Here is a 23,445-nt window from a genome sequence, read left to right as displayed (position 1 = left end):
CTTTCTTCGCTCTGAGCGTCTTGGCAGCAGTGTCTTTTCCAGCTGTACGCCTCTTGCTTAATGGGGAGCTGGTCCAGAGCTCTGGAGCGAAGGCCATGAGATCCAAATCCCATTCCAAGCGAGTGAGTGACAAGCAGCTAATTTCCAAAGCTGTGCAGCGGATATTTTTTTCTTCCTTCAACCCTCTGGGAGAGAAAATGATGCAAATGAAATACCCCAAGGGGAAGTAGCTTGTTGTAACTTATGATTAATCTTGAAAAACCACATGAGTTAAGCATTCCAGTCCTGGAGCTAACCTAAAACCAGGAACATGATCCTTCTTACTCACATGCGCTCACCCTCCCTCCCCTTTCCCTCTGTAGCTCCCAGAAATCTTAGGTGCTTTTGCACAATTCAGATCCCCTGTCACTTGAGCCAGCAGAGGGTACCTTTGCTGGGACCAGCTAAGAAAAAGGCAGCCTTGGAATCTGTTTTAGGGGAAACTCCTCTCATCCGGGCAATAGCCTAGGACATCTTTACAGCATTTGATGGCATTGTTCTTCATGATAGCCCAATGTTGGGGCTATCTTACCTTACCTTTTCTTAAATCCAATACAATGCTTCTGGAAGCATGTTGGGCTGTGACTGGCCCATGATAATGGTGAATGGTGTCTGGGGACAAAACATGGCTCCCACATGCTGCTCTACAAAAGCAAGGCATCTAGGTGCACTCAAAACGATGCTCTGGTAGGTGTCTGCCTCTCACTGTGAAAAGTCATTTTTACCCCTAGGCTTCTGTTCTTCATCTCAAAAATGGGACTAACATTATTTCCCTTCCAAGATTGCTTGGGGAAATAAAGTCATTGTGGCAATAACATGATCTCTTTGTACTTCAGCTTCCTCTCTTAGGGTTGTCATGAAAATTAAAGAAGCTTATGTAGGTAAAGTGCTTAAGATAATGCCTGGCACACAGTAAGTGCTGAATAAATATTAGCTGTTATTTTTATTGGCTTTGAATGAAGCCTCGCTAAGGATGGTGAAAAGGAGAAAGTGTGGCACCAAAAAAACATGAGTTACCTCCCTGCTGTTGACAGCTCTTAAGGTGTTTCTCCTGAGCAATTGGCAAGAGATTCTTTATCCCAAGACAACTAGCACCTGCCCTCACACATTTAGGTTGCCCAAGACTGAGGTGGCAGTTTGGACAGAGCTGTTTTGAGATGGGACATTTCAATGTGACCTTTTTGCTATTGATCCATCATAATGCAGAAAACATCCTTTTTTCCTTAATATATATATTTTATTGAAGTATAGTTGACTTACAACATTTCAGGTACACAGCAAAGTGATTCAGTTATACATACACACATATATTATCTTTCATATTATTTTCCATTATAAGTTATTATAAGATATTGACTAGAGTTCCCTGTGCTATACACTAAATCTTCATTGCTTATTGTGTATCTATTTTTTAAAATCAGAAGTCTAGCATTCTATTTATACTAAGTCAAACAAATGAAATCACATTTCATAATTTTTTTAGCTAAACAAAAATTCACAAGTTTTCTAAAATATATATATTATACATATTATTTTTGTATATATGTGTATACAAAGGCTTTTCTACTATGTTTGATAAAGACTTAAGAAAGAACATCAAAGAAAAAAAAAGAGAGGGAGAAATTGGAGAACATAAACTAAGTGAAATGGGAGCACTGAATATAAAATAGAAAAAGTGAAACAAACTAGATAAAAGTAAAAGATCATTATATAGTCCAATTGTTTCTAAACATGGCTGCTCATTAGAAACATACCTGGAGCTTTAGAGAAAAAAAGCAATACCTGGTCATCTGTATTTTTTAAAAAAGTCCAAGATAATTCTGATATGTATCTGGATTTTAAAAAGTGAGTACGTTTTTCTATTGATGATATAGAATTCAATTATTTTCTGTTGATCAATCATGATACAATGGTATTAAGTAATAGTTACATAATCACAGTAGTAAGAGATGTTTATCAGTTTTCACAATCAACAGCCAGACAAAATACAAAAGATGCTTACAACTGCAAGCCACAGTGGAAACATGATTAACCTAACTATATAAAATAACTGTACAGTCTGAGGGGTTAAGTAGAGTGATGTGGTAAGCGGAAGGGTATACATGCGCATATTTTCATCTGCCCACCCTATGCCTTTTGGTTGGTGCCTTTAATCCATTTACATTTAAGGTAATTATCGATATGTATGATCCTATGACCATTTTCTTAATTGTTTTGGGAGAAAATGGATTTAAAAAAAAATTAAAAGTAATGAGGACAACTGACCTTGAGCCTTCCTCTCTCCCTGAACCCAGTCTTGTCCTTAAAACTGACCTCTTGGAGTCAAAGAGGAAGTGTTGCTGTGTACACATTCCTTGTTAACTACATCTTTTATTTATTTATTTTTAATTGAAATTTTAAGCATTTATTTTCTAGGCTTCATCAGAATATCCTGGGTCAAAACGTGATGTCAGATGTCTATGTTCTCCCACAGACTACCTAGTTTTCTTAGTGCGGCTATTCCCACAGGGTCACTGGCCCACCTGGCTCTGTGAGGGGTAAACCAAGGGCAGTCAGCCTTGGACCAGTTTCATCCTGAGGAGAAGGAGGCAGCATCATTGGCCACCGAGTTGGGAGAGGCTGAGTTGGGGTACGGGAGTGTCCAGGATCGGAGGCATTGACATCACCTGGCACCCTTTCGGGCTTCCTTCCCAGCTCTGGTTTTAATTAGCTGCTTCCGGATTTAAGCTCCCAAATGTTCTGCCTCCATCCCGTCTAATCCTGCAGGCTGATGGGCCCTTATTTATACGCATCAATACTGTTTACAAACATGAAAGCCGCCCAGCAGTGTTTGAACTTTAGGCATTGCCATTGGTTATCAATAAGGAAAGGCAACCCTGCAGGGGGTGCGTCGATATCACCAGGTCAATACTGCACGTGCAGGCGAGATCCAGGCCTTGCTGCACTGTCCGGGGGAGGAGGCTTGGGATGGCAGAGGCTCTTCCGGCTTTGCTTTCTTAGTATGACCGTCTCCTTTCCCTTTCTGAGTCACCCGGTGATCTCCTATGGGGCAGATCTGTTTACCTAAGAAGCTTCCTGTTGCAGCAGAGAGAAGAAAGCTAGCATTTTGGAAGAATATTCTTTTCCCAGTGGACACATTGGCCCACTATTGTCTTGGGGTACTGGGACCAGGGGTCAGTTTTCTGGCAGACTCTCCCACAGTTAAAAGCCATATGAGTGGGGACCAATCAGAAGCTCTCTTGACCTCACTTTTTAAATCTAGAAAATATTAGTCTCAAAAGTCAAATGTGATAACCTGCACAGAAGTGTTTTTGTAAGCTGAGATGGGTCAAATGTCTTATAGCCTGGTTTACAGAGGTGGGTTCAAACTCCAGTGCTGCCACTTACTGGCTGGATGTCCCCCAGCAGTTTATAGAAACTCTCTAATCCTCAATTTACTCGTGATAAATGGGCTTAATAGTGATACTGACCTGGAAGGCTGTTTCAGGACTAAATGGGATTAAACATTAAAAAGTGTGTATAGTCTGGTACCTAGACCTAAGAAACACATAATACATATAAACTGTTGCTCCATTATGTTGGTTATTTTTACCAAATAATAATTATCAATTTAATTAATAATAATTATTATCATTATTACAATTTCCAGGTCTGCCACTTCTTAGCTGAGTGAGCTTATAACACTTACATTCCTTCTTGAGCCCCGGTTTTCTCAGTTATTAAATCTGAATCACAAAACTATTCTCTTTTAATATTTAAGATTCTCTGAAAATATTCTGTGACCCTTAGACCAGCATATTTTAGGTGCTCAGTGCAGATTAGTTCTCCTTCCTGACGTTTATTTCCCCTTTCCTTCTGTGGAGAGATATAACCCTCATTTCTTTTTGCATCGTCCTTTGCAAATCTGGAAGAGGCAACCTTGGCTGTTTAATTTCAAAGCAATCACCCAAGTTGAGAAAGGCAACTCTGCAGGAGCTGGCATCAGGATGTGAGAACGTGGTTGACATCTCTTAGGTCGTGCCTCTGGTGAGCAGTGTCCTCTAGCCCCTGCGGGTTTTTTGTTTTATTGGCACCTAAATATCTCATCGATAAACAACAAGGACTTACTGTATAGCATAAGGAACTAGATTCAATACCTTGTAATAACCTACAATGGAAAATAAACTGAAAAAGAATGTATATACATAAATATGCGTTACTGAATCACTTTGCTATATACCTGAAACATTATAAATCAACTGTACTTCAATCTTAAAAATTAATTTTTTTGCATTGTTGTTAGTCATGCCTGACTCTTTGTGACCCCATGGACTGTAGCACATCAGGCTTTCCTGTCCTTCACCATCTCCCAGAGCTTGCTCAGACTCATGTCCACTGAGTCGATGATGCCATCGAATCCTCTTGTCCTCTGTCATCCCCTTCTCCTCCTGCCTTCTATCTTTCCCAGCATCAGGCTCTTTTCTAATGAGTCAGCTCTTCATATCATGTGGCCAAAGTATTGGAGTTTCAGCTTCAGCATCAGTCCTTCCAATGAATAGTCAGGGTTGATTTCCTTTAGGATTGACTGGTTTGATCTCTTTGTAGTCTAAGGGACTCAAGAGTCTTCCCTAGCACCACAATTTGAAAGCATCCATTCTGTGGCACTCAGCCTTCTTTCTGGCCCAAATCTCACATCCATACATGACTATTAGAAAAACCATAGCTTTGACTATACACCTTTGTTAGCAGAGTAATGTCTCTGCTTTTTAATACGCTGTCTAGGTTTGTCATAAATTTTCTTCCAAGGAGTGTCTTTTAATTTATTTAAAATAAGTAAATAAAATATTTTTTGAAACTTCAAGTATCAAAATAAAGGAAAAAAAAATCTCCTCCTCTCTCTGTCACTACACACACACACACACACACACACACCCCCCTATATATATATATATATGTTACGTGTCTGACTCTTTGGTATCCCATGGACTATACAGTCTATGGAATTCTCCAGGCCAGAATACTGGAGTGGGTAGCCTTTCCCTTCTCCAGGGGATCTTCCTAACCCGGGGATTGAACCCAGGTCTCCAGAATTGCAGGCAGATTCTTTACCAGCTGAGTCAGAAGGGAAGCTCAAGAATAATGGGGTGGGTAGCCTATCCCTTTTCCAGCGGATCTTCCCGACCCAGGAATCGAACCGGGATCTCCTGCATTGTAGGCAGATTCTTTACCAACTGAGCTATCAGGGAAGCCAATATATTATGGAACATATGTATTAATATATACATTATAGAGCATGTATATATATATGCATATATATATTTGTATGTATGTTCCATAATGTAACCTGTGGGGAGCAGCTTGGTTAACTCACGACTTCCTTTCTAATAAGTTCCCACACGGGACTTCAACTTCCAAGGGCACGAGTTCTACAGCCTTGGTCCTGTGCGATAAGCAATGCTGTGTTTCTGTGACCTCTGCCATCAGCACCCGGCCAAGCCACATGTACACACTTAACATCTGCTGATGCACTGAGCAGCCCCAGGTTTTTACTGAGTTTGTTAACTTGCTGGCTGGTTTGGCATCATGACCTCCCCCAACCACAGTGATTCTCCTAAACAAACAATTAAAATTCTCCCTTCTAGGGGGTGACCGACTCATCCTGGTTTGCCTGGGCTGTTCCTCCTCTGAGTCCTGAAAGGCCCATGTCCCAGAACCTCCTTTGTCCTGGGCACTCCTCGGCCACATTTAATCACCCTATGTTTTAGGGTAGTCAAATGATCTTCCCTTTCATCTGATGATAAGACAGAAGAAGAAAGTGAAGTGGAAGTGTTAGATGCTCAGTCATGTCTGATTCTTTGCGATCCTCTGGACTGTAGCCCACCAGGCTCCTCTGTCCATGGAATTCTCCAGGCAAGAATTCTGGAATGGGTAAGCCATGCCCTTCTCCAGGGGATCTTCCCAAGCCAGGGATAGAACCTGGACCTCCTGCATTGCAGGCATATTCTTTACCATCCAAGCCATGTGAGAAGCTTGTGGTAAGTAAAGCAAATGAAGTAAAAGACACTGATGGTAAGTTCCTGGTGTTGCCATGTTTATGCGGATGTTAGGCTTTGAAAGGATAGAGTGAGAGAGGAAACCAAGTGTGGTTGCTGGTGTTTCCTGGGTATGCAGTGCTCACAGCTCTCACCCCTTCTCTCCTTTACTCCCCCCAGCAGCCCTAGGAGACGGGCACTCTTATTATTTGCATTTCAGAGTTGAAAACATGCATCTCAAAGATGAAGCGGCTAGGCTAAGGTCGCCCAAGTAGCAAGTATCAAAGTCAGGATGTGGAATTTGATCATCCCTTTCAGCTGATGAAAGTCCTGCACGGTCCTGACCAGGGTGCTCCATGGTCAACTAATCTCCTGTCCTCCCAGCAAAATCAAGCTCACCAAAGGTCCCCATAGATTTTTACCATGATTTTCTGAAAACCCTTCAGAGATGCTTTGCTCAGGATGAACCCAGAGAGTCAATGCTGTTGTAATGCTGGCACATACACACACACACACACACACACGCGCGCGCGCACGCACACACACGCACACATGCACACACAAGCTCTTGCTAGTAAAAATGCAGAAACTCATGTGTAAAACATGCAGCTTTTTTTTCAAATGTTGAACTTTTCTTGCACACGTCTCAGTGATTGTCCACCTGAAGTGGGTGAGGCAGTTTACAATCCCATGACCTTAGAAGATCGGAGAGGAGTTTAAAAAGGTGCCGGGGCTTTGGAAGGAGAGCCTTGCAGAAGGCAGAGGTTCTGTGCTGGGTGTGGCTCCTCCCTCTCAAGTCTTCAGGGAAGCTAGAGCCTTTCTGATCCGAGGACTTGGGAACATCAAGGGGCCAAAAACTGGCTTGGAGCCATCCTGAGGCATCACCCCCTGGGAGCAGATGCACAGGGCAAAGGCTGGGAACTAGAAGAAACTGGGAGGAGTGCTCTGAACTTAGAGTCAGACATGACTGAGGTACTGAACACACACACACACTCTGGACTTGCGGCTGAGCCTGGAGGGCAGACTGTGGAATGGGGCAAGTGTTAAGGAGCTTCCCTGGTGGCTCAGACAGTGAAGAATCTGTTGCAACATAGGAGACCCAGGTTCAATCCCTGGGTCAGGAAGATCCCCTAGGGAAGGGAATGACTACCCACTCCAGTATTCCTGCCTGGAGAATTCTATGAACAGAGGAGCCTGGAAACTGGCTTGGTGCCATCCTGAGGGATCACCCCCAGGAGCAGATGCACAGGATATAACAGGGCGAAGGCTGGGAACTGGAAGAAACTGGGAGGAGTGCTCTGGACTTGGCAGCTAAAATTGGAGGGCAGATTGTAGGATGGGGAATGTGAGTCAAATGCACCTGAATCTGCCAGGGAAGATGCTCCAAGCAGTGTCTGGGTCAAACACATTCTTCAAGTCCTCAAGCTCCTGGCCACATGCTTTCCCAGGCTCTGCCAATCCAAGAATGAGGCTGAGAGTGCACTCCTGGGCAGCTTCTCCCCATCCAGATATCTTTGCCAGAACCTCAGGGGCTGGAAGACTCTTATTCTGCCACAAAGGTTCTTTGAGTTCCTCCCCTCTCCCTCCCCAGCTCAGTGTGCCTTCAGCCCTGTTTCTCCTCCTTCCCCCCACCAGCCAAAGGATGCTGGACTAGCTTATCAGATATTTGGGGTCTGCCAGCTCCCAGGAGTAGTGTGAACTGGAGTCAGGAAGCCGGAACTTTCAACTTCCTTTAATGTTCTCCCCTAATTGGATGCAAAAAAACAAAGACAATGCCAGGAATTTGTGGGCGAGAGTAGAGAGCTACTTCTCTCGCCTTCAGCGCTAAATTTCTCAGGTCCTCCATGAGTTACAAGGCACTTTATTTACCTTTAAAGATATTCCTGAACGGGACAGGATAGATTGCTCTGCATCTGGAGCCTGTTCTAGAAAATTCTGGGAAAGTTTTCTTAAACATCGACAAGTCTGCTGGGTCTGGTAGACCCTTGCAGTCTCTTTCCCCAAACAGGAGACAACATGTCCCTTCTGCAGACACCATCTTCACAAGGTAATGCGTTAGGCTAGAAATCTGGACTCTTTCTCCCCTTTGCCTGTCTTTTTTTTTTTTTTTCTTGCTAATTGGCAGAAAATTAATGAACGAAATACTGATTGAGCAGATGCTCCTCATGGAAAGAGGCAGAATTGGAGTTTTCCTTGCTCTCTTTTAAAATTGTTTTGAGCACATCAAGAAAGTAGTAACATGTGGCAGGTCAAAAATTAAGGGAAGGTAATAGTACAGATTGTAAAGAATACAAAGGAATCGTGTGTGTGTGTGTGTGTGTGTGTGTGTTTTCTCTTTTGTTTTAACTTCCTTGCATCTTTTTTTTCTTAAGTTCATATTCGGCTGTAGCTCATAATTAGCAGCTAGGCCTCTGGGACCTAATTAACCAATTCAATTAACAAAAAAAGCACACAAGTCACCCTGACATTTGTCAGCCATTAGGAGGGATGTCAGACTGGCAGTTTCAGCTGAAACATTAATGGTGATTAGCTCATTTGCGACTCATTTTACTCCACTCTTTTCCTAGAGAAGTAGCCTCTACACTACACTGCCCAGAGCGGTAGGCCAGTGGCTTGACCTTCAAAGGTCACCAGAAGGCTCCCTCTTAGCTCTCCCTCTGAGTCAAGGGGCCCCATCCCAATCCGACTAAGACATGTCTATACTGCCCCCAACTTTTTGTTAAGTCTCTTTGGATGAGCCCAGTATTCTTGGCTCTTTGTTCAGGCGGTGAGAATTCAGCAAAGGCTTCTTTATTAGGGATGAAGCTTTTAAAATCTTATTGCCATTATTATTGGGGACCTACTGGTTCCCATGTTTACTTCCTGTGCTCAGCAGGGTGGCCATGGCAGTTTTTTCATTTAGAAACTGCCTTTTTTCTTGGAGTTGATTAACTCCACTATCTTATGTGATGCAAACAGGTATTTTTATACAGTACCATGACTATCTCTGCTTCTGAGCTCCCTTAATTTAGCTCCATTTTCCCAGAAGCCTTGATTTAATAGTAAGCAAGGACGCTTATGGGGCTCCCTGGTGGTTCAGCCATAAAGAATCTGCCTGCAATGCAGGAGCCTCAGGAGATGTGGGTTTGATCCCTGGGTAGGGAAGATCCCCTGGAGGAGGGCACGGCAACCCACTCTGGTATTCTTGCCTGGAGAATTCCACGGACGGAGGAGCCTGGTGGGCTACAGTCCACATTGCCGCAAAGAGTCAGACACGACTGAAGCAACTTAGCACTCAGCACGCAAGGAAACTTATGTAAATACGAAGCTCGAGTACATGGATGGCAGATACAGGAAACGGTGGTGAGGTCATGATAAAACAGAGACTGAGTGGCTTGTCTGCCAGTGTATTTCTCCTTCCTTTAGTCAGTCTCCTAGAAAGTTTCCAAGGGTTTGTTTTGCCTGCCTAGCAATTGTTCTCGGATGCATGAAAGAGAAATTTCAAGAAATGGGACTTAAATGAACAAGGATTTATTGTTCTCACTGGACCAGAAGTCCTGAGCGAGACCCAATACAGCTGCTTCAGCGCCTCCTCAATCCTTCTCTTCACCTCTATTCTTCCGTGTCATTCCCAACTTGTCCTCATGTTTAAAAGAAGGCTCCCACACTTCCAGCCATTGTGACTGCTTTCCAGAAAGGAAGGAAAGGATAGGGAAAAAGGGAAAAACTTTGTGAAGTCTGTCTGTTTTTTAATCAAGAAAAAAAATTAGCTTTCCAGGAAGCCCTATCCAACGGACATCCACTTTTGATTGACCAGAACAATGTAAATTGGCCACTCCAACCTCAAGGGACACTGAGAAATTGAGATTTTCTCAGTTGAATACTACTGCTCCAAAGAAACTTGAGATTCTGTTTGTAAGGAAGAAAGGGAGGATAGATATAGAGAAACTAGCAATATTTGTCTCATCTGTTTATTGAATGCCCACCGAAGTTAAGTGAAAGTCACTGAATCATGTCCAACTCTTTGACTCCTGGACTGTAGCCCACCAGGCTCCTCTGTCCATGGAATTCTCCAATCAAGAATACTGGAGTGTGTAGCCTTTTACTTCCCTAGGGGATCGTCCCAATCCAGGGATTGAACCTAAGTCTCCTGCAGTGCAGGCAGATTCTCTACCATCTGAGCCACCAGGCAAGCACAAATGCCCACTAGGGGAATGTGCTTTTTTTTATGGGAGCCCTGCAGGAAGGTGATGATATACCCCTGTTTGACAGAGGAGACAGAGGATGCTCAGAGAGGTTAAGCAGTTTGCCTAAGTTCACACAGCTGGTAAACAATAGAGCAATGACTGAGATTCAGATGTGCTGGATCCAAAGTCTGTGAGGGTTTTTCTTTTTCCCGCCAGCACCACCATGCAGTAGCCATGAGCCAAAGATTCAGTCTGCAGCCCCATAGCAGGAATCCCTAGTGATTCAGATTTTGCCCAAATTGAAAAATTGGGGCTGGGAAACTCAGAGGATGTTCTTGCCCTTCCAGCCTGCCTCTGTTGTTTGCCTGGTTCCAAGTCACATGCTAATAACCACACATATGGGTTTCATTTCTCCCGGAGCTTGCCCAAGTAAGCCCCCAAAGCCACCTTGCTTTTCGCCCTCTGCCCTTTCCTGCCAGCCCCGCTAACCCTGGCTCACACACAAAGTTGACACATTCAAACTGGAGATATCCTAGGCTGTGCAATTAAGCTGGAGGTAAAAACAGACCCTATTTCACAAGGGGACTCCCTACCATTTTGCAATGAGACTTCGTTAATTGCAGGCCCCTATTGATTCATTACCATGGAGCAGCCTGGACTGCTCAAAGGTAGCATAACCTTTCTCAGCCGGGGGAGCTGGACATTCTTTGCGGGTAATCTACAGGGCCAACAACAAATATCTGGAATCGGGACTATTCAGGCGTGAACAATATAGCAGCTCCTCATTGTCACGTCCATTGTTCCCACACAAAGAGCAGCGGGCAGGTTCAATCTATTTTAGCTGAGGAGGCTACATAGAAATCCTTGCTACCGAGCATTTGATACTGATCACAGTCACATCAGGGAACAGCAGCTGAAAGGAGAAAGTCATTTTTATTGCTGAACTTGGGAGGTGACAATCTCTCCTCTGCTCTGGCTCCCCAGGACTGAGGCCTCTGAGTGGGAGTGAGGATTTTGTTTTGTTTTGTTTTTAAGCCACTCAATGAGAGTGACTTTCTAAAGGAGGGGCGATGCTACCAATAGGAAAAAAAAAAAAAAGTCTTACACCATGTCGCATTCAGGCAACAGATGTGAACTCTGGATTCATTCAACATTTAAAAACCTGTTCCCCGGGGAATCAAGTCTGTGGGCGTGAATTATAACCAAGGGTGCAGGAACTCAAAAGTTGGTGGGGCTTAAATGGAACAGCAGGTCGAGTGTAGGAAAACAGGGGCTTGATTCCATCCTGGATTTGCCTCTCTCTGGCCAAGCAGTAGAAATGCCACTAGCCTGGTTCACCCTCTTTCTGCAAGGGTAAGCCCACTGGTGATCCTTTTGAGATTTCTATAATGTCCAACCTGTGAGGGCTGTGTGGCAATGGAGAAGAGGTTCAGCTGGATTAGATTCAGTGGGGATCGAAGACATTAATGAGCCCCATCCTCGTATTACAGCAGCAGAGGTAGGACCAGGGAGGGGTGTGGCTTGCCCCGCTGGCCAGTGCTGGGATTAGAAACCAGCCCACTGCAGTTTTATGAGTAAGAAACACAGTGCTGTATTGAGTCAGGAGCCTCAAGCAATCAGAATGGATGCCAGCCATAAAAAAACACTCAGGCCCAACCAGTGCATCTTAGAGTCCCCCGTCAGGCCTGCTCAAGACCTTGGGAAACCATCATGGCACACCCAGGATGGAGCCTGCAAAGGGACCTCTGGCTGTAAAGCAGAGAAGTGGGAGCACCTGTCAGTTACCCATTTACCAGCTGGTGCCACTGGAAACAGATGTGGGGAGAGTAGGTGATACCATTGGTTGCTTGGAATTGTTTATTCCACAAACATTTAGAAAGATGTGTGAAAATAAGCGAAGACTAACCAAATGAGAAAAGCAAAGACTTCAGAGCTTGCTATAGAGAGGGTGTCAGCCACCATCACTTGTGTTTTGACAGAGGCTCCAAAGCTGGCAGAGGGTTGGATGAGCTTTAAAATGGGAAAATAAGGAAGCTTCACATGTGCTCTGGTTGGAGGCTGTTAGCCTGGGGGTGCTGAAGGCAGATAAATAGAAGGCGGGGCATCCTATCCTATGTGATGAGTGAAGCATGCATATTTGGCTTTCTCTGGTTGGTCCTGAGTTGGAAACAGAGTCAAAAATGAGGGAAGCCATCAGTTACTAATCAAATCCTGATTATCTAAGGCAGACTGTCACAGAAGTTATTGTTTAGCTTCCAGGATTATCACTGGAGATAGCAATCTGGCTTCCCGCAAGTCTGATTCATTGCAGGCTGGCTTCCTGGGCTGTTTGTCCTAGACGAACGGGTGCTGCAGATTGTGGGTCAAAGCTCCATTTTCATGTCTGGTCTGGCTGTTGTCTGTCTGTATGTTCAGTCTCCCAGGAGTATAACGCCCTACCTTGGGGACAGACTTCCTAAACTCTCAGGTTGCCTCTGGCTTGACTCAATCCTCTCTCCCCCACTTTTCTTTTCCTTGGGAAAATAAAAGTCACTACCAATTCACTTTGGTGTGCCTTCTTTCCAACTGCAAAACACTCCTCATGGATTTCAGTTTGAGTGCCTCTGAAATTTCAAGTTGGAACTGGCTGCTTCCTGTAAGGAATGCCAAGTTGACTCCTCAGCCATCTTACATGACAAGATAACTCTGGGAGTCTCACATTGCCTCCTTCTCCCCACCCCCCACCCCCCTGCTTCCCACTCCATCAAGCAGAATCACAGTCAAGTTCAAGGAATATGCTATTTTGTTTTCCACTTTGTGCTTCCCTTCTTACGGTCTTGGATCTAATGCTGTGTGCTAATACTGCCCACTATGTGGTAATGCATGTATATGTGTGTAGTTTTAAAAAATCATTGTGAATTCATGTAACATACATTAACTTGTATGAAATGTACCCTGTGGACTCTAAGAGTAAGAACACACAATATGCGATTTAAAAAAGGGCACCAGAGAAGGGTATGGAGAAAAGGAAACCCTCCTACACTGTTGATGGGAATGTCAAGTGGTACAGCCATTGTGGAGAACAGTATGGAGGTTCCTTTAAAAATTAGAAATAGACTTACCATGTGATCCAGAAAGCCCACTCCTGGAAACGTATCTGGAGAAAACTCTAATTCAGAAAGACACGTGTACCCCAATGTTTATGGCAGCACTTTTTGCAATAGTCAAGGCATGGAAACAACCTAAATGATGGCCATTGACAGATGAGTGGATAAAGAAGATGTGGTATACATAAATACATATATGTATATGTATACACAATGGAGTATTAACGAGCCATAAAAAAGAATGAGTAATGCAATTTGCAACAACATGGATGGATCTAGAGATTATCATACTAAATGAAGTCAGATAGGGAAAGACAAATATCTTATAGTATCACTTCTATGTGGAATTTTAAAAAATGATACAGATGAACTTATTTACAAAACAGATTCACAGACTTTAAAAACAAACTTACGGTTACCAAAGGGGAAAGGTGGGAGGGGAGGGATAAATTAGGATTTTAGGATTAACACACACTTTTATATATAAAATAGATAAATAACTAGGTCCTACTGGGAACTATATTCAATATCTTGTAATAACCTATAATGCAAAAGAATCTGAAAAATAATATATATATGTATACATAACTGAATCACTTTGGTGCACACCAAAAACTAACACAGCATTGTAAATCAACTAGCCTTCAATAAAAAATTAATTTATTTAAAAAAGTACACCAGACACTTATACAAGAGCAAAAATAGCAATGTCCTTAGAAGATGATATAAAAGTTGGTAGAGGTTGTTTAGTTTGAGACAGCAGATTTTTAAAATAAACTTTTTATTTTAATATAACTGTAGACCTTCATGCAGTTGTAAAAAAAATATTAATATAGAGAAATTTCATGTATTCTTTACCTGGTTTCCTCCCATGGTAACATCTTGTAAAATTATAGTACAAAGTCACATCTAAGATATTGAGATGGATGTATTTAGAGATCTTATTCAAATTTATCCAGTTTCACTTATGCTCTAGTATGTGTGTGTATTTAGTTCCATGCATTAAAAATTTTTTTTTCATTTAGTAAAATACACATCATATAAAATTTACCAACTTAACAATTTTTAAGTACACTGCTGCTGCTGCTGCTGCTAAGTCACTTCAGTCGTGTCCGACTCTGTGCGACCCCATGGACTGCAGCGCACCGGGCTCCTCCATCCATGGGATTTTCCACTCCTACTGGAGTGGGGTGCCATTGCCTTCTCCGTTTTAAGTGCACATCTCAGTATAAAACGTGTTGATGTTGTCATGCAATCCATCTCCAGAACTCTTCATCCTGCAAAACGGAAACTCTACACAAAGTTCTATTCAATTTCATCACATGTGTGTTTCCATAACCACAACCACAGTCAAGATACAGAACATTTCTACCGCCCCAAGGATCTCTCTTTTGCCCTTTTATAACCACATCCATTCACCTCCCTCTTGCCCTCTACCCCTCATGCAAATCTCTAGCAACCACTAATGTATTCTCTACTTCTATAATTTTGTTGTTTCAAAAACTTTATATAAATGGAACCATATAGTATATGACCTTTGGGGATTGACTTTCTTAACTCCACATAATTCCCTGGAGATTCAATCCAAGCTGTTGTGTTTATTAATAGTCCCTTTTTCTTGCTGAGTAGTACTCCATGGTATGAATGTACCACAATTTAAACAAACTGTTCACTCATTCAAAGGCATCTGGTCTGTTTCCAGGTTTGGGGTTTAATAAATAAGCCCCTTTCACATGGAGGTTTTTTTGTGAATGTAGGTTTTCATTTTTTCTGGGACAAATGCCCAAGAGTACAACTGCTGGGTCATGTGGTGATTGCATGAATAGTTGTATAAAAAACTTTCAACTATTTCCCAAAGTGGAGGTACCCTTTTATATTCCAGCAATGGATATATAGTATATATATCCATATATATATATATATTATATATCCAGCAATGGATAAATGATCCAGTTTCTCTACATCCTCTCCAGCTTTTGATGTTGTCATTTTTAAAATTTTAGCCATTCTGGTAGGTCTATAGTGATGTCTCACTGTAGTTTTAATTTGCAATTCCCTAATGGAAAATATTAAATATTTTCTTCATGTGTTTTTATTTGCCATCTGGATAACCTCTTTGGTGAAATGTCTGTTCATCTTTTTTGCCCATTTTATAATTGGATTATGTAGGTTTTTGCAGTTGTGATTTGAGATTTTTTAAAATATATTCTAGAAAATAGTCTTTTGTCAGATAAGGCTTTAAGCTTGCTCATAGCCTCCATTTTTATCAGGTTGACACAATAATAAATGTTCTTTGAATGTACAAATTAACTTGTCTGTTCAAAGTTGTAGAATCAGTTACTTCCGGGATAGTTTTCCTTAACTATGTTTCCAGAAACGACAGATGGCAATAAGTATTTGAGACAAACAGGATCCTGTGATCAAATGTGGTTTGATCCTGAAGATCCTCAGTGCATGTTAGCACTCTGAGCAAAGCAGAGTCAAGGCTCTGAGAAGGTCTGCAAAATAATAAAAAGCCCACTTCACTTCTGCTAACTCAGTACTTTCCATACATTTCTGACCATGAGATCCTTTATTTCATGGAGCCAAATATTCAACATCTCACTGAGCCAGTGTTCCTCAGAGGAGGGTTCAGGAATTTGGCCAAGAGCTTGAATTAGTGCAGCAAAGAATGGTAGAAGATTCTGGATGAACAAGGAGACAGAGATGGGAAATCACGGGGCACGTGGCAGCGAGGGCTACAGGCACTTTGGTGTTGCCAGAGTGTGAAGTACAAAGTGGAGAGAGAAGACTGAAGAAGCATCAGTGCAAGGAAGGACCAGTCCGTAGGGCCTTGTCTGCCAGGCTGGGGAGCTTGCATTTAACTGAGTGGATGCACAGGAGCTCTGACTCTCGGAACAGTAGGGTGACGTGGTCAGATTTGAAGTCCAGGCGGATTGTGCTGGTGGTAGGGTTGGAAGGGGACAAACAAGATGAACCTTTAGGAGTCTGCCTTGGTGTCTCCGTAAGAGAGATGTCTTGTGAACAGTGTCTGATGAACAAGTGTGCATCAGAGTAGATAAACTGCCATCCAGTACATCCCAGCCACAACCAAAGCCTTGAGAAAATACTACCAAATTGGTCTGAAAACCTTCTCAGCACAGAGCTTGGTGGCATCAAGAGCAAGAGAGACCCACTGAGAAGCAGCAGCAGGGCAAATGGTGTCATGAAGCAGGTGGATGAGACAGAGCAGCTAGGGTGGTCTCATTTCTCTTTGCTTCTCACTACTTTGCAGTTTCTTTTTCTTTTTTTCCCTCTTTTTGGCTGTTCCACGTGGTTTGTAGGGTCTTAGTTCCCCAACCAGGTATTGAACACATATCCCCTACAATGGAAGCACAGAGTCTCAACCACTGGACTGCCAAGTAAGTTCCTACTCTGCAGTTTCTGACACAAACTGGGGGCTCAGTAAATGTTCTTTGACTGAGTAAACAAGTTGACTTGTTTGTTCAAGGTTGTTTACCACCTTCAACAAGTTTACCACCTGTTCATAGAGACTCTCACAGCAAGAACGGCTAAAATGAGATGCCCTTGGTTCTTCAGGTAACAAAAGTTCCATTAAGTCCCAGGCTCAGATGATCACTTCATTTGTTAAACACTGAGAGTGAGTTGATCACTTCATTTGTTAAACACTGAGAGTGAGTTAGGGGGCCTGGGACTTTGGGGAGGTGTTGTTAGGAGCAGAGTAGAAGTTCCAAGTTGGATCCTATGCTCTCCACCCCTCCCACCCAAAAAGCCTGTGTTGTCCCAAAGCATTTGTCCTGAATGATCAATCCTGAGTGTATTTCAGGGGAAATTTAATCCATATGGTTTTGATTCATTTACACTTAACTCATCAAGAACACTCTTTTTCCCCCCTGAAAGAGTTTGTTGCCATTTGGGAAGCATTTTCAGATGTGATAAAAAGCCTTTAAAACAATTCCAGTGAAAAGGTTAGGAGTTGATCATGAGTCTGATATGTGAGGAGGCTGAGGGCCTAGTCTGGGCTTTCTTCACTCTAGTGCAGAGAAGGACTATGTTGGTCACATTTTTTTTTCCTTGATCTTGGAAACACAGTAGATTAGAAAAAGGTGGAAAACTTGGGAGAGAAGACCCAAGCTGGAAGCAGTGTAGAGCATGGAGATGAAGTCCTGAACCCCAGCCTTTAGACTGACCCACAGGAGATGGGCTCTTAGATTAGACCATATCTAGTTCTTGTAGCCTCACTCACCTTGATTGTGACAAATGGCTCCAAACCCTGGACCAGTAGATGGTTGCTGTGGACAAGCTTTTGGAGGGCGATAATTCTGATCCTCCCATCTACAGATGAGAAGCCAAAGACCAGAGAAGCAAGTGTTATGTGTTGATAAGGTCATGTGTTATGGTTTGCAACAGAGTAGAGTCTAAAACTGGGTATCCTAAATCCTACTCTGCATTTTCTCTTCATTACTGCAGACATGACCCTGCCCTAAAATGTAACCAGCTGCTTAACACTCTCCTCTCTCTGTGTTCTCCTTAACATCTGTTGAGATTTACTACGGATCCGCTCACTTGAAAAGCACTTTGTGTACCACGTTAGGAAATGCGACCTTGGGCAAGTGACTCAACCTCTCTTAGCTCAAGAGTTCATAAACATGGTGGTCAAGGGTGGAAGCCCTGAGCTCTTCTGCCCAGGTCCAAACCCCAGCTCTGCCACTTACTAGTTGGCTGATCTTGAGCTAGTTATTGACCTTGAACAATTTCTGCCCCTGAGTTCCTCTCTCACAGAACTGCTGTAAGGATGGATATTCTTACTATTTCAGATAGTCCTCCATGATGATCCAGTGATGTAGCTACTCTCATTAACACCACATTGCAGGTGAGGGGAGTGAGGCTTATGACAGTTATGACAGTCGCCCAAGATAATTGGCAGAGCTAGAATTCAAACTCAGACCTTTCTGCCTCCAGAGAAGCAGGGATTTATTAGATAATGTTGTAGCGTGTATTTGTTTATTTTGTTTGTTTTCTCTGTGACATAATGTAGGCATATCACATCTTTTACATCTTTAATATCACAAAACAATCACAATTGCTATTAAGTGTCAAACTCCAATGAAATTTTCATTGTGTTCTCAGCATCCAACTCACTGGTATATTTTGGAAATGTTCCATCAGACAGGATGTTTCAGGTCTCAGAGACGATAACTCAACTCGAACTTGCAAGCGCTCCGAAAGAAATGTATTAACTCGCTAACTGGAAAAGACCATCGCTGAATCCAGGCACTCAGAAGATGTCACAGGAATCTCAGTCTCATCTCTTCCCTCTGCTTTCCTGAAGGCTGGCTTCATCTCAGGTGGCAGTAACATAGCCACCAGCAGAACCAGGCTGATGGGCAATCAGCCTAACAACTCCTGAGAAAAAGAGTGTGCTGTCCCCAGATTCCAGCGAAACTGGAGGACTGACTCTCTTTTGGTCTGGCTGAAGACACACATCCATCTAGGGAACAATCACTTCTCCAGGGCATAAAGCATGGGGATTGGTCAGCTGTGGTCACGTGCACACCCCCCAGAAGTGGTGAAAGGAGTCAGTCCCATTCAAACCAGAAGACTGGACAGAGGGAAGGGGTGGCCCCCACAGGAAAACCCAGGATGTTATTCTGAGAAGAAGGGGAATGGATGCTGGGCCGGGATAAAGACCTGCTCTTCACTTTTGTTTTTGTTGTTTGGCTGCTAAGCCGTGTCTGACTCTTTCGTGACCCCGTGGACTGGTAGCCTGCCAGGCTCCTCTGTCCATGGGATTTTCCAGGCAACAATACTGGAGTGGGTTGCCGTTTTCTTCTCCAGGAGAATTTCTGATCTAGAGATCGAAGCCGTCTCCTGTATTGGCAGGCGGATTCTTTACTGCTGAGCTACCAGGGAAGCCCCTATAGCTTGACAAAACGAGTGTTGAGAAATGAAAAAGCTGATGTGTGACAGCGTGTCCGTTGTGACACCTCATCGGACCCAGACCTTCGATCACCAAACATTCTGGTGGCAACACTTGAAATTTCCTGTGTCTGAGAAGCACTTTCATCATTATTCTGCCCGGATGTCCTGAAAACCAAGGTGGCAAGAAGAGTCAGCAGTAGCACCTGTGTGTGGGCTGAGCCGCCATCCGTCCTCTGGCCTGCGTTCACCGTCCCTGGTCCTGCGGGTTGCTCGATGTCACTGCCATCCCAGTTAGGTGGAGGGCAGTATTTAGAGACATTGCTGTTTCCCTTCTCCCATGGGAACCTAAAAAATAGCCTTTTCCTCGGGGGTCTGAACAGGGTTGACTCCACCCGGGGTTGTCTTGAGACCATGAGACCTTCTTCCTGGACGTCAGACGAGACACATACTGTCAGAACAGCTCTGTTCTCAGAACGACCCATCCACAGATAGCAATCTGCCCACCTAAGGCTGCTCACCCAGGGGCATCTGCAGGTGGGCTGGAAGGAAGCTCATAGCATCACACAAGCTGGTGGAGTCACCATTTAATCATTTTCTAGCAGGCCGTGTTTGTCCACATGGGAGCCGACGGATGGCTCGTTTGGACCGAATTGGCCCCTTGGCCCAATTCAACTAGCATTTAAGTGGCTCTTGTCAACAAGCTAAGTGGTGACTTTCTAGAGATTCCATTAAAGCTCTCAGACAGCCTTCAGGATCTGCAGTCAGGCTGACCCTGTGTGAGTCCAGCTCCAGTACATGCTTGACATATGACTTTGGCCTCCATGTCCTAATCTATAAAATAGGGATGCTGAAATAGGTGTCTATCTTCTAGGGCTGCCTGAGCAGGACATGAGGTGACATATCATGGCCAGTAGCTGTCACTCTGGGTCACTCCACAAAGGGCGTGGTCTTTCCTCCTCCCACCTCAGCCAGTTTTGCTGATCTGACTGGCCAGCAGCTTGGACAGATCTTTCTCTGCTGCATACAGATGGGCACCAACCTGATCCTGAAAGCTGAGCATGGGCACACTGCCAGGCCATCAGCATCAGCTTTCTCAACAGCCCCTTCAGGTGGTGTGAAGAAGAGGCAGTTACCAGATGAAAAGGGGCCATTAATTAGCCAAACACACGCCTTAATGGGCACCCTGGGGCTATACATGTGACTCTGAAATGCAGATTTAAATCTTTACATGTAGCTTTGATATCATGCCTTCTACATCTAATAATAATAACAGGCACCAGGTACCAAGCTAAATACTTACCCTGTTTCCACACCTCATTTAATCCTCACAACAGTTGCATGATGATGTCAGCATTATTATTTCTTTTTACAGATGAGGAAACTGAAACTTGGAGAGGTTAAGTCAAAGATGCCACCATCTGCTGCGTGTGTGAAGAGTAAGCATGAAAAGCACACCCTGCTGGTGAGGGCTGCACGGCAGAAGTAAGAGCCCTCATTTGGCATTTACCATATGCCAGACAGTCACATGCGTTAATTCTTTAATCCTCACCACCACCTCATGCAAAATCTCAGGAACTATACAGAGGCCCTCTCTAACTCATCCAAGGTCGACTGCTAGTAAAGAGCAGAGCCTTCCAGAGTCCCTGCCAGAATACTCTGCACTTTGCCTGCAGAGCAGTTTTTATAATTGTGATTAATTAACTCCCCCCAGACAGTAAAGAATCTGCCTGCAATGCAGGAGACCTGGGTTCAGTCCCTGGGTTGGGAAGATCCCCTGGAGGAGGGCATGGCAACCCACTCCAGTATTCTTGCCTGGAGAATCCCATATACAGAGTCCATGGGGTCATAAAGAGTTGGACATGACTGAATGACTAATACACACACACACACACACTATCCTCGCCCTGCAACTAGATGCAAGTTCTATGGTCGTAGAACGGTCATTCTTGTATCCTCAGGACACAATAGAACACTTGGCTCATAGTAGGTGCCGAATACATATTTATTGAAAAGTGCCTCATTGAATGAATGAATGAATGAATGAATAAAGAATCAGACAAATACCAGGAAGGATCTTAATAGCAAAAAGCTGTCCACTCTTTCACCCCAATTGATTGCTGCCAGCATCCAGTCTGGTGGGGGCGGGGTGGGAATCCAAAAGCTGGCACGGATGCCAGGCCGTGCTGAAAAAAATCCCCCAGAGCATATAAACTGAGGCTTAGAAGGAGGGTGAGGGGGATGTATTTTCTCAAGTGCTGCAAAGTTCCTTGACCTCCGCACAACATCTGGCCAAATAAGCATTGAGTTTTTCAGACAAACTAAGACAAACCAGCCAACATCCAAAGTGGCCACTGGCCAACAGGCACTTGGGTTCAACGCTGATTTTGTTGAAACAGCTGAATGCTCACCACGGAGCTCCAGCCCTTCTGCCCTGCCCCTCTTCTCTCCCGTCTCTGGCTGAGGACTGAGCAGCCCAGGCCGGGACTCTTAATCCTCCTGAACACGAGGGAGGTTGCGCTCCTGACCAGGCGCCAAGGCACCCCAGCGCCCTGAGAGGCGGCCCCTGGGTGGGTCTGAAACATTCAGAAATGCTGCCATCTTGTGGCACCTTCAGGCCAGAGCAAGATGCTCTTGGGCCAGCTTCAACAACCAGCTCCTGGAAGGCGCCTCAAAGTTCACGTTTCCATCTTGACCTCCCTCCCCCTGCTCCGGGGTGGTGACCAAGTCGTGTTTGCCTATCATTTGGGGATTTGGAGTTTTGCCTTCGGAAATGAGCACAACCAGAATGCACTTTAGAGCTCCTAGGAGCTTTTTCAAATTCTTTTCTTAGGAGCGGACCCTACCCCTAGAGTTGGTAAGGAGAGACCCCCTTGTGTCCCGCATTTCCCTGGGCTCGGCTCAGAGTTCAGGTCATGGAGGGTGGCCGTGTCTGAAGCAGCTTCGTCCACCAGAGCTGCTTTATGATCGTCCACCAGATCCTGCTCTGTCCAGGATCCTCGTCCATGGTGGGCATGGGTACTTAGGCTCAGCTTCTGAAAGCTGGTTGGAGTTTCCACAGAAAGATTCAGCCTGAATCTGAAAGGTCTTGTTGATCAGCGACCCTGGCAAGAGCCCCCGCGGACTCCAGGTGGAAAAGCTTCTTGCTGATTCCAAGAGGATGCTGTTGAGACAGCGGATCCCACCCCCAACCTTCTGGCCTCCTGAAAGGGAGAAGCACAGCCTTGACTGGGTGCTTTGAGCTGATTCCTAGAAGATGTTACTCCAAACAAGGGTCACATAGATTGTGCACGTTTGCATCACAAAAAGCATGAAGCAGCTTGTGCCTCCAACTTGCTCTGGGTGGATTATCCGCTTCAGGGCCAGCCTTGGGCAAAGCTGTCAAGGGGAAAATAATGATCTTTGCCACCTCCCCACTCTCCTGGAAGTTTTCAGATCTGTCGAGAGCAAGCCTCTGAGGGAAGGGGGTGGGACACAGGACAGATAAATTTTGATGGAAAGGAGTTCTGGGTGCAAGGTCAAGAATGCTCCCCAAGACGAGTGGTAATAGAGGCTGCTGAGCGCTGAGTTGAGGGGTTAGCATCAGAGGGCAGTAAGGGGCTGTGAAATTGACAGCAGAGTCCTTTCTGCAGAGCTAAGTTGAAACAGGCAAGTGCATACTAAATCGCTTCAGTCATGTCAGACTCTGCGACGCTATGGGCTGTAGCCCACCAGGCTTCTCTGTCTGTGGGATTCCCCAGGCCAGAATACTGGAGTGGGTAGCCACTTCCTCCTCCAGGGGATCTTCCCGACCCAGTGACTGAACCTGCGTCCCTTATATCTTCTGCATTGCAGGTGGGTTCTTTTCCACTAGTGCCACCTGGTAAGCCTTGAACTGGCATGTTCAGTTCAGTTCAGTCGCTCAGTCGTGTCCAACTCTTTGCGACCCCATGAACTGCAGCACACCAGGCCTCCCTGTCCATCACCGACTCCCGGAGTTCACTCAAACTCACATCCATCGAGTTGGTGATGCCATCCAGCCATCTCATCCTCTGTCGTCCCCTTCTCCTCCTGCCCTCAATCCCTCCCAGCATCAGAGTCTCTTCCAATGAGTCAACCCTTCACATGAGGTGGCCAAAGTACTGGAGTTTCAGCTTTAGCATCATTCCTTCCAAAGAACACCCAGGGCTGATCTCCTTCAGAATGGACTGGTTGGATCTCCTTGCAGTCCAAGGGACTCTCAAG

The sequence above is a fragment of the Bison bison genome, unplaced genomic scaffold (assembly GCF_000754665.1).
Source record: "Bison bison bison isolate TAMUID 2011002044 unplaced genomic scaffold, Bison_UMD1.0 scf7180017864456, whole genome shotgun sequence".
NCBI lineage: Eukaryota > Metazoa > Chordata > Mammalia > Artiodactyla > Bovidae > Bison > Bison bison.
Note: the sequence above shows the minus strand (reverse complement) of the source record.